The sequence below is a fragment of the Hemitrygon akajei genome, chromosome 1 (genome assembly GCF_048418815.1).
Source record: "Hemitrygon akajei chromosome 1, sHemAka1.3, whole genome shotgun sequence".
Lineage (NCBI taxonomy): Eukaryota > Metazoa > Chordata > Chondrichthyes > Myliobatiformes > Dasyatidae > Hemitrygon > Hemitrygon akajei.
This window is the reverse complement of record NC_133124.1, coordinates 137,399,123-137,415,198: the sequence shown is the minus strand read 5'-3', so window position 1 is coordinate 137,415,198 and position 16,076 is coordinate 137,399,123.

The window sequence follows — 16,076 nt, the reverse complement described above, 5'->3', positions numbered from 1 at the left end:
GACCCTCAGACACCTCGACACCCAGGAACTAGAAACTGCTCACTCTCTCCGCTTCTGATCCCTCTGTGAGGATTGGAATGTGTTCCTTCACCTTACCCTTCAGTCCACAATCAGCTCTTTTGTCTTGCTGACATTGAGTGCCAGGTTGTTGCCGCAGCACCACTCCACTAGATGGCATGTCTCACTCCTGTATGCCCTCTCATCACCACCTGAGATTCTATCAACAGTGGTTGTATCATCGTAAATTTATAGATGGTATTTGAGTTATGCCTAGCCACACAGTCATGTATATATAGAGGGTAGAGCAGTGGGTTAAGCACTTACCCCTGAGGTGTACCAGTGTCGGTCGTCAGCGATGAGGATATGTTACATAGAAACATAGGAAACCTACAGCACAATACAGGCCCTTCAGCCCACTATGTTGTGCCGGACATGTACTTACTTTAGAAGTTACCTACAGTTACCCATAGCCCTCTATTTTCCTAAGCTCCATGTACCTATCCAGGAGTCTCTTAAAAGACCCTATCGTATCTGCCTCCACCACCATTGCCAGCAGCCCATTCCATGCACTCACTACGTTCTCTGTAAAAAAATTACCCCTGACATCCCCTCTGTACCTACTTCCAAGCACCTTAAAACTGTGCCTTCTCATGTTAGCCATTTCAGCCCCGGGAAAAAGCCTCTGACTATCCACACGATCAATGCCTCTCATCTTATATACCTCTATCAGGTCACCTCTCATCCTCCGCTGCTCCAAGGAGAAAAGGCTGAGTTCACTCAACCTATCCTCATAAGGCATGCTCCCCAATCCAGGCAACATCCTGGTAAATCTCCTCTGCACCCTTTCTATGGTTTCCACATCCTTCCTGTAGTGAGGCGACCAGAACTGACCACAGTACTCCAAATGGGATCTGACCAGGCTACTATATAGTTGTAACATTACCTCTTGGCTCTTAAACTCAACCCCACAGTTCATGAAGGCCAATGCACCGTATGCTTTCTGAAGCACAGAGTCAATCTGCACAGCTGCTTTGAGTGTCCTGTGGACTTGGACCCCAATATCCCTCTGATTCAACACACTGCCAAAAGTCTTACCATTATTGCTATATTCTGCCATCACATTTGACCTACCAAAATGAATCACTTCACACTCATCTGGGTTGAATTCCATCTGCCATTTCTCAGCCCAGTTTTGCATCCTATCAATGTCCTGCTGTAACCTCTGACAGCCCTCTACACTGTCAACAACACCCCAACCTTTGTGTCATCAGCAAACTTACTAACCCATCCCTCCACTTCCTCATCTATGTCATTTATAAAAATCATGAAGAGAAGGCATCCCAGAACAGATCCCTGAGGCACACCACTGGTCACCGACCTCCATGCAGAATATGACCAATCTACAACTACTCTTTGCCTTCTGTGGGCAAGCCAATTCTGGATACCATGCCTCCTTACTTTCTCAATAAATCTTGCAGTGGGTACCTTATCTAATGCCTTGCTGAAATCTATATACACTACATCTACTACTCTACCTTCATCAATGTGTTTAGTCACATCCTCAAAAATTCAATCAAGCTCGTAAGGCACGACCTGCCTTTGACAAAGCCATGCTGACTATTCCTAATCATATTATACCTCTCCAAATGTTCATAAATCCTGCCTCTCAGGATCCTTTCCATCAACATACCAACCACTGATGTAAGACTCACTAGTCTATAATTTCCTGGGCTACCCCACTCCCTTTCTTGGATAATGGAATAACATCCGCAACCCTCCAATCCTCTGGAACCTTTCCTGTCCCCATTGATGATGCAAAGATCATTGCCAGAGGCAATCTCCTCCCTCACCTCCCACAGTAGCCTGGGGTACATCTCATCAGGTTCCAGAGACTTATCCAACTTGATGCTTTCCAAAAGCTCCAGAATATCCTCTTTCTTAATGTCTAAATGCTCAAGCTTTTTCAGTCATCCCGACAATCGCCAAGATTCTTTTCCATGGTGAATACTGAAGCAAAGTACTCACTAAGTACCTCTGCTATCTCCTCCGGTTCCATACACACTTTTCCACTTGATATTCACATTTGATTGGTTCTATTTTCTCACACCTTATCCTCTTGCTCTTCACATACCTGTAGAATGCCTTGGGGTTTTCTTAATCCTGTTCACCAGGGCTTTCTCATGGCCTCTTCTGGCTCTCCTAATTTCATTCTTAAGCTCCTTCCTGCTAGCCTTACAATCTTCTAGATCTCTATCATTACCTAGTTTTTTGAACCTTTTGAAAGCTTTTCTTTTCTCTTGACTAGACTTTGTACACCATGGTTCCTGTATCCTACCATCCTTTCTCTGTCTCATTGGAATGTACCTATGCAGAACGCCATGCAAATATCCCCTGAACATTTGCCACATTTCTGCCGTACATTTCCCTGAGAACATCTGTTCCCAATTTATGCTTTCAAGTTCCTGCCTGATAGCTTCATATTTCCAGTTACTCCATTAAACACTTTCCTAACTTGTCTGTTCCTATCCCTCTCCAATACTTATGTTAAAGGAGATAGAACTGTGAACACTATCTCTAAAATGCTTTCCCGCTGTGAGATCTGACACCTGACCAGGTTCATTTCTTTTCTTCTTGACTATACTCCCCTTCTCCCTCAATATCCTGTCAACTAGGGGAGTAAGATTCCAGTCATCAGCCCTGCATCCTAAAAGATTACGGTATGTGCCCCTCAAAGTTTCTCCTTGTACTCACTTCAAGATTCAATGAATCATCCTCCAGATCTGGTTATTTAACATTCAGTCAACACTTTCCAATACTTTCACACAACCCATTTCTAGCCTCTAGTGTCTTTGCTGTCTCATTCATGATAATTTTGGAAGCATATTCTTTCCTGGAGGAAGTACTCATTTAATGCCTTACAGGGCCCTCAGCATCTATGAATGAGTTCTCACTTTTGTTCGTAATAAGTCCCATTCTTTCAAAGGTGCAAAGGTTCATTTTATTATCAAAGTATGCATGGACAATACAACTCTGTTATTCGTCTATTCCAGATAGCCATGAAATACTTACGGTAAGTATCGGAGCTGTTGAAAGAAAAGACATCAACTAACCTCCACCCCCCTCCCCCATCGGCACAAAAAAGAAAGAGAAAGAAACCTCGCAAACCCCAAAATCCCCACCCCCTCCCCACAGAAAAAAAACAGATAATAGCAACAAATTCCCAATCCCTCCCCCACAGGGAAAAAAAGCGACAATAGCAATCCTCATCACCCTCACTCACAAAAAAGAAATTACAATCTCATCAGAAACTCCATCTAACCCCTCTCACACACCAGAAATTAACAGATCATCCACCAGCCAATCAGCCACAAGAAAGACAGCACCAAAAATCTGAAGGAGACCAATATAAAGTACAGTCCAATAATCAAATAGATCTCAGAATATCAAAAACACCTTTCCGTCAGCATACGAGGACAGCGGCCGCACAAACTCAGTCCTTCTCTACTACGCTTTAGCACAGAGGTTGAATGCCCCCGCTGCTGCAGTCTTGAATTGATTCTATTCTGGTTATTATTCTATTATGGATTATTGAGAATGCCTGCAAGAAAATGAATCTCTGGGATGAATATGATGACATATATGTACTTTGAATTTTCTTCACCTTTCCTAGATATCACTTTCTGTTTTCCCTGGCATTGCAACCCGACAGTTGTCATCAGCACCCTTTTTGTTTAGTGCTGTCACCTTTTTGGTCATCCGGGGAACTCCGGACTTTTTTACACTTAGCTCCTTCCCTAACAGCACAGATTACCACCCCACTATTCTGTTACATCTAACAACTTCTAGTCTAATTTTCAGTAATTAAAAGCAGCCAATTAATTTGCTAGCAATTATTTGCTATTGGTAAGAAAATGGAGCATCCAGCTGAAACCGATGCACGTTGCCTTGTTTCATGCAAGCCCAATTAGCTTTATAATCCCATTGTCTTCCATGTGCTTATGAGAATGTCTCATGGTCACTTCACCTTGCAGACCATATCTTCCAGTCTGTGGGCCAACCAGTGCTCCACAGACAGTATTGTTTATTTACAAAGGTGATTTTAACCTTAATTTACTGCTTGATCTTTACAATTTACATTAGGAACTGAAGACTTGCTCTTGTGTGAATTAATATCTGCAATATTCATATACTCCCTAATACTAACATGCTTAGTTATTTGCACCATTGTAATTTTAGTACACAGGAGGCTTGTAGACCAGAATAACATTACATAGCACATCAAACAGCTAATCTATCAATAGTTGAGAGATTTGTGTCATCCCTAAACAACAATAATTGTCTGAGATCTCTGTCCACAGAAGCTTTCAGACAAACCGCGTGAATTACTTTGTCCCAGCAGGGGTGTTTGAACATTCAGATAGGTCTCCCACTGTAGGTATGCCATTTAATGGAGGCAATGTCAACCCAGAATAAGAAATAAACAACGCCATTGTAACTGTTGAAATTGTACTGAGTCACCTATTGTTATGTTTGATCTTAATGGTATGAAAATGTGACTTTGACTTTGTGGCAACCTATCGAGAGAATCACCTGAAGAATGCCTGCTTGCCGTGAAGAATGAAAACTTCTATATCACCAGACAGCTTCCCCATCAGGTCTGGAGTCAGGCAGGGCTGCCCTCTCTCCCGTCTTGTTCGTGTGCTGCATAGAACCCTTTGCCGAAGCCATCAGGAGGGATGGGGGCATAAGAGGGGTGACGCCGCCAGGCAGCGGAGGGACACAAGTCAAAACCTCCCTGTACATGGACGACGTCACCGTCTTCTGCTCCGATCCGAGGTCAGTTCGCAGGCTGATCAGCATCTGCGAACAGTTCGAGCAGGCGTCGGGGGCCAGGGTCAACCGCACGAAGAGCGAAGCCATGCTCTTTGGCAACTGGCCCGACCGATCCAGCATCATCAGGGCTGATCACCTGAGGGTGTTGGGGATCTGGTTTGGAGGGGCCGAGGCGTACAACAAGAACTGGCAGGAGCGGACTGCCAAGGTGAAACAGAAACTGGGGCTGTGGGGAGGGCGCTCCCTATCGATAGCGGGCAAGAACTGGTCATCAGGAGTGAGGTGCTCTCAGGGCTGCAGTACTTGGCGCAGGTGTGGCCAGTCCCTCGCTCCTTCAGCTCGGAAATCACCCGAGCCGTCTTCAGATTCGGCTGGGGATCCAAGATGGAGCGGGTCAGACGGACCACCATGCACAAGTCCTTGGACAACGGGGGCAAAAACGTCCCCAATGTCGCCCTCACCCTGATGGCCAGCTTTGTGTGTGGCTGCATCAGGTTGTGTGTGGATCCCAGGTACGTGGGCACCAAGTACCACTACGTGCCCAGATTCTACCTGTCGCCCTGGCTACGAAGGATGGGTCTAGCCCCTTTCCTGTGCAACACCCCTGTCAGCTGGTCGTTGCCGCCATACCTGTCCTTCATAGAGAAGTTCTTTCAGGTCAACGCCTTTGACCACAGGGCGATCAGGCAGTGGTCAGCACATAAGGTCCTGCAGGCACTGCAGGAGAAGGACAAGATGGACACAGTGGGGTGGTTCCCTGAGCAGACTGTCCAGTTTTCTGGCAAAATGCCTCATCGCCAGACCTCACCAACAGGCACCAAGACCTCGCCTGGCTGGCGGTGAGAGGGGCCCTCCCAGTCCGATACCTTCCTGTACGCCCGGAACGTCGTCTCCACACCCCTCTGCCCACAGGAGGACTGCAGTGAGGAGGAGTCAGTAACCCACCTCTTTGCACACTGTGGGTTTGCGGAGAAGGTGTGGAGGAGGATGGAAGGGGCAGTGTCGAGGTTCATCCCCAGCAGCTGCATAACAGAGGACTCTCTGATCTACGGGCTGTTCCCGGGGACGCACACCGAGACCAACATCTGGTGCTGCTGGCAGATCATCAACCCGGTGAAAGACGCTCTTTGGTCGGCCCGAAACTTGATGGTCTACCAGCACATGGAGATGTTTGTGGGGGAATGCTGCCGACTGGCACATTCTCGGCTGCAGGAGTACGTGCTGAGGGACGCACTCAAACTCTGTACAGCCACCGCAAGGGCCCGGTGGGGAAGGACCACAGTCTAGGGTCCTTCTCCTGTGGGAGTTGAGGGGTGGGGGGCTGGGGGTATACCCCCTGAATGTAAATATGAAAGAACAAAGTGCCACGTGGATGGCAAAACATTAGAACTTTGAAAATGTAAAGACAGTAATGGTACCAACTGTAAAGAATTGAAAGTCTTTGAATGGCTATTGTACATAATTTTATTTTGGAATAAAGTATATTTTGTTTAATAAAAAAGAGAATGAAAACTTCTATATCACCAGCTTCAGTGTCTCTCAGTCACAATAAAGTTAAATTACAAGAAATTTGACTATTTAGACCCTAATCCAACACTATATACTTCAACTTTTCATTTGATCTCCCAATGTGCAACATATCACAATTGCTCGGATTAAACTTCATCTGTCACTTCACAGCGCACAGCCATACCAGTAATGTCCCAGCTCTACTCTTTGATACACTGTGTGGCAGAAAGCGCTGGGTAAATGCACTCTGTGCACATGCGCATATACACAACACATTGCCTTGTCATATTGCACTTCAATATCTTCCCTCAGTATATTCTAATAGTGACCTAAATGGCTGGCTTCATGGTGTTTTCCTGCCATAGTGGAATATTCCATTTATTTAGTCATGGGGATATGTAAATGTGTATATATGTTTGTATACTATACTTAAGGTAGATACTTCTGTTTATTTTGTTATAAGATTGTAACTACATTGTGGGATGCATTATATTCTGATTCATGTGTAGTCTGAAGTTAACTCTGTGGGTAGTTAGAGATGGGATGTCCTATTGACTAAAGTCAGTGCAGAAAGAGGAAAGAGAGATTCAGCTGCCAGGAATTCACACTGGACACAGTTTGAGCTGTTATTCTATTTTTATGGTAGATATGTTTGGAAATATTGCCAGTTTTCACTATTTTTGCTAATTTTGTAAGTTTGATTTTTGACACACCTAATAAACACACTTACACGAAAGTGCTAAGCAACTCCAGACATTTTTTCTTCAGTCTACGTACGTAACACACTAGTCACAGTTTCACCAACCTTGGGATCATCCACAAAATTGTTACTTCACATTATCGAACCAGATCATTGATATATATCACAAATGAAGAGATCTTTGCAGAACACTACTAGACAGAAACTCCAGCCAGAGTAACAGCCTTCCACTCCTATTCTATCTTCTATGGGCAAACCAGTTCCAATCCAAACTTCCAGTTCACCCTGCCTCCCATGCATCTTCATCTTCTGAATCAATCTACCATGAGAGACCTTATCAAATGCCTGACGAAAGACCATGTACACTATATAACATCCACTGCCTTACAACTTTGAAACCACTTCAAATAACTCAAATTTGTAAAGTAAGCCACACAAGCCTGCATTCCCAAATGTGCATAAATCCCATCCCTCACTGTCTTCCTCAATAGCTTCCCTACCATTGATTCACTGGCCAAAAGAGGGAGCGGAGGGAGAGGGAGCAGAAGAGATCAAGATAGTGAGAGATGGGGAGGGGGAGACAGATAAAGATAGTGGAAGATAAAGATCGAGATAGAGAAAGAAAGACAGAAATAAAGAGATAGGCAGAGGGAGGGGGTGGGGAGTAGGGGGGAGGGAGGAGGGAGGGGAGAGGGGGAGAGACAGAGATAGATAGAGGGAGATAGATCGTGCACGTGCAGGGGTGCCTAAGACTTTTGCACAGTACTGTAATTTAAAGTATTGCACTGTATTGCTGATGCATAAAAAATCATGACATACGCGAGTGATGATAAACCTGATTCTGATTTTGGTCACTATTGTGGACTGAGAGTGGGAAGTGGACAGGGAGAAGGGAAGCATGGTTCGGAAAATGGAAGGGAGATGGTAGGGAGAAGACTCAACACTCAATTCTACTTAATCTCAAACCTTCCCAGCATATTTGCTATCTTTCAATACCTTCTTCTTTATACTCATCTCAAACACTTGCTATGATTCCAAGCTCAAATTGTCATGTTGATCCTTCAGTCGACCTACCCCTCTCCTTAGTTTTGCTATCATCTTTCTCACAATGTAAGCATAAAATACCTTGGGATTCCCCTCGACTCGTGGCCCCATTCATCCTTCCTACTCGTCTGTTTGAGTGCTTTGTGACTACCTTTATATTCCAAGTGGGCCCAGTCTGATTTTAGCCTCCTAAACCCTTTTCCTTCCTGACATTCTCTTGCTGTTTAGATTGCATGTGGTCCTATGTAGCAACTTTTTAACTCAACTCATGATCTTATATACCCTTCTTGACAAGAAACGGAACCTCAATTTAACCATTTGTGATTTGGACAACATCTCCAATTTGCAAGTACAGAGATGCCTTAAACTTAATATGGTTAAGTAGTAGTAATCAGACACATGAAGAGGCAGGGAATGCAGGTAGGTGGGAATAGTTTCGATTGGCAGCATGGTAGATGTCAACATGGTGGGGTGAAGGGCTGTACTATGTTCTGTGTTAGATGTTTAAGCCTACAGAAGCTGTTGAATTTAGTATTTCAAAGAAGTGCATTTCAAGTCAAAGATTATAGAGAACAGTTTACAATGATTTGAACATCTGACGGCAGAAACTGGAATGTTAAACAGGAACATGTAAAATTAAACTGATAATACTGACATACAATTAGATGACATGTCTATTAAAGAAAACATGCAAAAAAACTGCTGTAAGGACTCAGCAGATGAAGCAGTTTTTGTGCAGGTTAAAAGGGTGTGTCAATAATTCAGGACGAAATGATGCATTGATGTCAGGAGGGGAAAGAAGCAGTATAAAGAGTACTGGGGGAGAAGTAGGACAATAGATGGCAGGGAAGCAGATAAGGGGAATTATGGATAGACGAAGCAACGAGGAATCTGCTGGAAGAACTCAGCAAGTCAAGCAGCATCTGTGAGAAGAATGGAACTGTTTTGGGTTGAAATCTTTAGATTGGAGCAATGAGTTGGCCAGTACAAAAAGGGGAAAGTGAATAGTGAGGAAGGAGACCAAGGTGATTGGTGGACCGAGGGGTGTAGGAAGTCAGGAAGGGAGTTGGGATGGGGGTGGGAGAAAGTCACAGGTGTGTGATAGATGGGAGGGGGACAGAGAGATAAAAGAAGGAATTAAAATAGGGGAAAGCACGGGTGGAACAAGGTGAGGATAGAGAGTGTGAAGGTAAGAGACAGTTGCTAGAGGGAGAGGCTGAGAAATAAAAACACAAATCACTTCCAGTGCTGGATTCTGTTAAGTAAAAGAAGTGAGAATCGGAGCCATTATGGAGGGGAGGGGGTGGGGGAATGAATGGTGGTTGGAACCAGAGCCAGATTGATTGGGGAAAGGGGAGGGGAGGAGCCCATAGATCGTGTGTATGGAAACAGGAGGGGAATGGGGACTGGCGGACTGAGGTGAAGTGTAATATAGCAGTCAGCTTGTGTCACATAGAAGTGAGTTGGGATGGAGGTGGGAGTCAGTGTAGGTGAGCGATAGATGGAAACAAACAGTGACGGTTCAGCAGACGAGGTATTTACAGAGGGACTAGTCTATGCTGAAGGCAGAAAGGGGTATGGAGGACAGGTGGCTGCATTTTGTTACAGCTTGTGGAAGGACTATTCGCATTCATCCCTCCCTGACCCCTGGTACTTCCCCCAGCCTTCCCAGTAGATGAGGCGGCGCGGCACGGCAGCAGCGGCCTTTCAGATCTGGTGTTACTTCAATTTAATTTAATTTTCTAATTTAAGTTTGATACACAATTTTCGATTAGGGCACATGGATAACAGAGCGGCTATCTACCATCGCCAGATACTACTACAATACAGAGATCGCCCAAGAACAAACCTCCACAAAGATCTGCTGGTTGAATTACACAACCTCAGCTTGCTGAGGGGAATGGGCCTACATTCCTCAGTCTCGCCTGATGCCGGTGGCCGGAGGTAGGGACGTCGTAAGTGGTGTGCGAGGAAGCGGAAGCGAGGCAAGTGGGCAGAGTCTGTGCCAGGCAAAAAGCAAACCCCATCCAGCCAGCTCTCCTGTCCATTCTGCTCTCCAATGTCCGCTCCCTGGACAATAAATTGGACTACATCCGACTCCAACGAAACACTCAGCGGGAGTATAGAGTCTGCTGTGCGTATGTTTTCAGAGATATGGCTCACTGATGGAATTTTGGACGCCGCCATTCAGCTGGACGGGCTCACCTTGTTTCGAGCGGACAGGGATGCAGCTCTCTCTGGTAAGACCCGCTGTGGTGGCTTGTGTGTTTACATCAATACGGAATGGTGCAAGAAGTCTGTGCTGGTCTCCAGATACTGCTCATCACTAGTGGAGTTTGTGACTTAGATGCAGACCATTTTATTTACCACAGGAATTCACCTCTGTCCCTACATACCAGCGCTAATGGTAAGGAGGCACTCTGTGAACTGTACGGGGCTATTAGCGAACTGCAGAACGCACACCCTTATGAACTGTTTATTGTCGCCGGAGATTTTAACCATGCGAACCTTACGTCAGTGCTCCCCAAATTCCATCAGTATGTACGCATTGGACCTTGCTTATACAAACATCCCCGACGCGTACTGGACAGAGCCCTGCGCCCACCTCAGTTACTCAGACCACATCTCAGTTATGCTGATCCCAGCATACAGACCTCTCATCAGGCGCTCCAGACCAGTTCAGAAGCAGGTGAACCTGGCCAGCAGGAGCCATCTCTGCTCTTCAAGACTGCTTTGAGCACACTGACTGGCACATGGTCAGGGAGGCTGCAACCGATGGTGACTCTACCAACTTAGAGGAGTACACAGCATCAGTGACCAGCTACATCAGCAAGTGCATTGATGATGTTACTCTGTCCAAGACCATCACTATACACGCTAACCAGAAGCCATGGATGACCACGGAGGTGCGTGCGCTACTGAGGACTCGCGACTCTGCCTTCCGAGCAGGCGACAAGGTAGCCCTAACAACAGCGAGGCCAAGCTGTCCCAGGCCATCAGAGGGGCAAAGTATGCACACGCCCAGTGAATCCACAGCCACTTCTAGGACAGCGGCGACACGCGGCTCATGTGGAAGGGCATTCAGGACATCACTAATTACAGAACATCACCTGACTGTGCGGGTAATGCCTCCCTCCCAGATGCACTGAATAACTTCTATGCCCGTTTTGAGGTCGAAAATGACACGACGGCGAGGGAGTCCACCCCTCCTACAAATGACCAGGTGCTGTGTCTCAGTCTTCAGTGTCCTGCCTAAATGACTACCATCCTGTTCCACTCACATCCATCATCATGAAGTGTTTCGTGAGGCTCGTCATGAGGCATATCAAGACCCTGCTGCCCCCCTCACTGGACCCCCTGCAGTTTGCGTACCGTCCCAACCGCTCAACAGATGATGCCATTGCCACCACCGTCCACCTGGCCCTAACCCACCTGGACAAAAAAGACACATACGTTCGGATGCTGTTCATAGATTTCAGTTCAGCATTCAACACAACCATCCCTCAGAAACTGATTGGAAAGCTGAACCTACTGGGCCTGAACACCTCCCTCTGCAACTGGATCCTAGACTTCCTGACTGGGAGACCTCAGTCAGTCCGGATCGGGAGCAGCATCTCCAACACCATCACACTAAGCACGGGGCCCCCCAGGGCTGTGTGCTCAGTCCACTGCTGTTCACTCTGCTGACCCACGACTGTGCTGCAACACACAGCTCGAACCATATCATCAAGTTTGCCAATGACACGACCGTGGTGGGTCTCATCAGCAAGAATGACGAGTCAGCTTACAGAGAGGAGGTGCAGCAGCTAACAGACTGGTGCAGAGTCAACAACCTGTCTCTGAATGTGAACAGAACAAAAGAGATGGTTGTTGACTTCAGGAGAGCACGGAGCGACCACTCCCCGCTGAACACGGACAGCTCTTTGGTAGAGATCGTTAAGAGCACCAAGTTTCTTGGTGTTCACCTGACGGAGAATCTCACCTGGCCCCTCAACACCAGCTCCATAGCAAAGAAAGCCCAGCAGCATCTCTACTTTCTGCGAAGGCTGAGATAAGTCCATCTTTGACTCCCCATCCTCATCATATTCTACAGGGGTTGTATTGAGAGCATCCCGAGCAGCTGCATCACTGCCTGGTTCGGAAATTGCACCATCTCGGATCACAAGACCCTGCAGTGGATAGTGAGGTCAGCTGAGAAAATTATCGGGGTCTCTCATCCCGCCATCACGGACATCTACACTACATGCTGCATCCACAAAGGAAACAGCATTATGAAGGACCCCATGCACCCCTCATACAAACTCTTCTCCCTCCTGCGGTCTGGGAAAAGGCTCCGAAACATTCGGGCTCTCACGACCAGACTATGTAACAGGTTCTTTCCCCAAGCTATCAGACTTCTCAATACCCAGAGCCTGAACTGACACCTTGCCCTATTATTATTTATTGTAATACCTGCACTGTTTTTGTGCACTTTACATAGTCCTGTGTAGGTCTGTAGTCTAGTGTAGTTTTATCCGTGTTGTTTTTTATGTAGTTCAGTCTATTTTTCTACTGTGTCATGTAACACCATGGTCCTGAAAAATGTGTCATTTTTACTATGTACTGTACCAGCAGTTATGGTCAAAATGACAATAAAATGACTTGACTTGAGATGTAACATGTATCCTTATACCACCATCCAGACACCTTAAACACTTGTAGGTTGATCTGTTTGCATATGACAGTGGCCACGCCCTGGTACAGCATAGGTGAGGCAAATGTTTACATGCATCTCCTCCAACTTTGTCTACAGAATTCAGTGTTCCCATTTGGCCTCTACAGTACATTAGTGAGACCAAACACAGATTGGATAACCATTTTGCAGGTCACCTTCACTCAGTCTGCAGTGGCCATCCCAAACTCCCAGCTGCATGCCATTTCAGTCCCCTTTCTTGTTCCCATACTGACCTGGTCATCCTTGGCCTTCTCTACTGCCAGGATAAAGCCCAAGACTAAATGGAGGAACAGCCCATCTTATTCCACTGGACTAATCTGCTATGTAATGGCACGAGTGTTGAGTTTTCCAATTTTTAGGTTAACTTCTCTCCCTTTTTTCTTTTTCATATTCTTTCTGATCTTCCACCAGTCCTCCCATTTTTGTTCCCATTCCCCTCCTGTTTCCATCCACCCACTACAAACACACACGACCCACGAGCTCCTCCCCTCCCCTTTCCCCAATCAATCTGGCTCTCTCGGTGGCCATCCATTTCAATCTTGCTTCCCACTCCCATTCCGACATGTCAGTCCATGGCCTTCTATATTGCTGCGAAGAGGCCACACTCATGTTGGAGGAGCAACACCTTATATTCTGTCAGGGTACCTCCAACCTGATGACATGAACATCGATCTCTCGAACTTCTTGTAATGCCCCTCCCCCACCTTCACCATTTCCTATTCCTCTTTCCCCCTCCAACCTTATTTCCTTACCTGCCTATCATTTCCCTTTGGTGCTCCTCCCCCTTCCCTTTCTTCTACCCTCTCCCATCAGATTCCACCTTCACCAGCCCTTAATCTATTTCACCAATCAACTTCCCAACTCTTTACTTCACCCCTCCCCCCACTCAGCTTCACCTATCACCTGCCACCTTGTACTTGTTCCACCCCGCTTTTTTTTTACCGACTGCTCATCTTTTTGAAGAAGGGTCTCAGCCCAAAACATCAACTGTTTATTCTTTTCCATAGATGCTGCCTGGCTCGCTGAGTTCCTCCAGCATTTTGTGTGTGTTGCTTGGATTTCCAGCAGCTGCAGATTTTCTTGTGTTTGTGAACCTACACAACCAGTATTTCCACCCACCCCCAACTAGTACATCCAGTTTCTCTCTCCCTTTTGTCAGGGTATAAAGCAATTATTAACTTCAACCAATCTTCAGATCTCTCTGTCTCTCTCTCTCGTGACTTCAAAGGCTGCCAGCTTGTGTGTGTCCCAAATAAAGACTTTTATATCTGACAGCTGTGCCTCTCCGGTGACTTTTTTCATGTTACCAGACCTTTCATCACTTTTTCCAGCCCTTCATCAGCACCCTCCCACCCACACCTAGCTCTATCTGTCCATAGGATATACAAGAGACTGCAAATGCTGGCACGTGGGGCAACGAACGATCTACTGGAGGAATTCAACGATGTGAGCAGCATCAGTTGAGGAAAGGAACTATCAACACTGTGGGTTGAAACTCTACATCAGAACTGAGTGGAGAGGGGAGATGACCCCAACAGACTCACAGGTCAAGTGTTGCCTCAGCTGGAAGGTCTGTTTGGGGCCTTGAATGGTAGTGCGGGAAGAGGTGTAGGGGCAAAGGTGGCACTTGCTCCACTTGCAAAGAGAAGTACCAGGAGGGAGATCAGTAGGGAGGGATGGCGAGGGGAGAGAAAGATGTGCTTTGTGGTGGGATCCTGTTGGAGGGTACAAGTTATGTGCTGTGTAGGTTACCTGTACAGGTATTCCCCCCCCCCCCACACCTTTACAAAGGTAGAGTGTTCCTATGAAATCTTTCTCAAGTCAAAATGGCGTAAAGCGAAGAACCATTAATTTACAAGGATAAAATTTTCGTAAAAGCAAAAATCCTCTTGGTAATGTGATAATTGGTTACCAACGTAGGTGTTTTGTAAAAGCAAAGTGGCGTAAAGCGAACATTCGTAAAGCGGCGGACACCTGTAATTGGAAAATTAAATGTTCTGATCATCAGGAGGCCCAAGAGGAATAAGGAGGTGTTGTTCCTCTAGTTTGCACTTGGCAACCAAAGGGAGACAGATTAGTGTGGGAATAGCAAGGAGAAGCTGAATTAAGATGCAACCAGAAACTCAAGAGGACAAGTGCAGACAGAATGGTCACTGAGTCTATGCTTGGTCTTCCAAAATTGAGGAGGGCACACAACGTCCACCAAATGCAACAGCTCAGTTTGAAAGAGGTGCAGGAGAATTTTACCTCAACTGGATATGCTGTTTGGATTCCATCCTATAGTTGCAGGGGCAAGTGCCAAGGGACAGGGAGGAGTGGGTTGTTTCCATGGAAATCAGAGGGAGAAAGGGAAAATGAAGGATTGAATGTTAGTTAGGGAGGCTGGTTCAGTGAAAGGCAAGGACAGAGGAAACTCTATTGTCATGTTATGTGCTATCTGTTTATTGAATAAATCCAAAACGTTTAAGATTTCCCCTAAAGAAAACCCAGATGATTTCAGGCCATTTTATCATGTATCCTGAAAACTCATCTTTAATTATGTACTCCAACATCTTGCCAACCATGGAAGTCAGGCTATCTGGCCTATAATTTCCTGTCTTTTGCCTCCCTCCCTTTGTGGCCGAGTTTGCTAATGATACAAAGATAGATGGATGGGACAAGTAATGTTGAGCAAGTTTGCTGAAAGACTTGGACAGATTAAGGAATGGACAAAGAAGTGGTAGATAGTGTATTCCACTGTATATGGTTCATGGATTTTGGTAGAATGAAAAAAGGCATGGACTATTTTCTAAACAGGGAGCAAATTCAGAAATCAGAAGTGCAAAGGGAGTCCTAGTGCAGATTTCCTAAAGGTTAACTTGTAAGTTAGGTTGACAGTCAGGAAGGCAAATGCAATGTTAGCATTCATTTCAAGAGGACAAGAATATAAAAGCGAGGATGCAATGCTGAGGCTTAATAAGGCATTGGTCAGACCTCATTTGCAGTATTGAGAGCAGATGTGGGCCCCTTATCAAAGAAAAGATGTGCTGGCATTGGAAAGGGTCCAGAGAAGGTTCACGAGAATGATTCCGGGAAATGAAAGGATTAGCATATGAGGAGCATTTGATGGCTGTGGCTGGAGTTTACAAGAATGCAGAGAGATCTTGTTAAAATCTAATGAATATTGAATGGCGTGGAAAGGATGCTTCTATTAGTGGGGGAGTCATGACTGAGGACACAACCTCAGAATAGAGGGACATACCTTTAAGAATAGAGATGAGAAGAAACTTCTTTAGC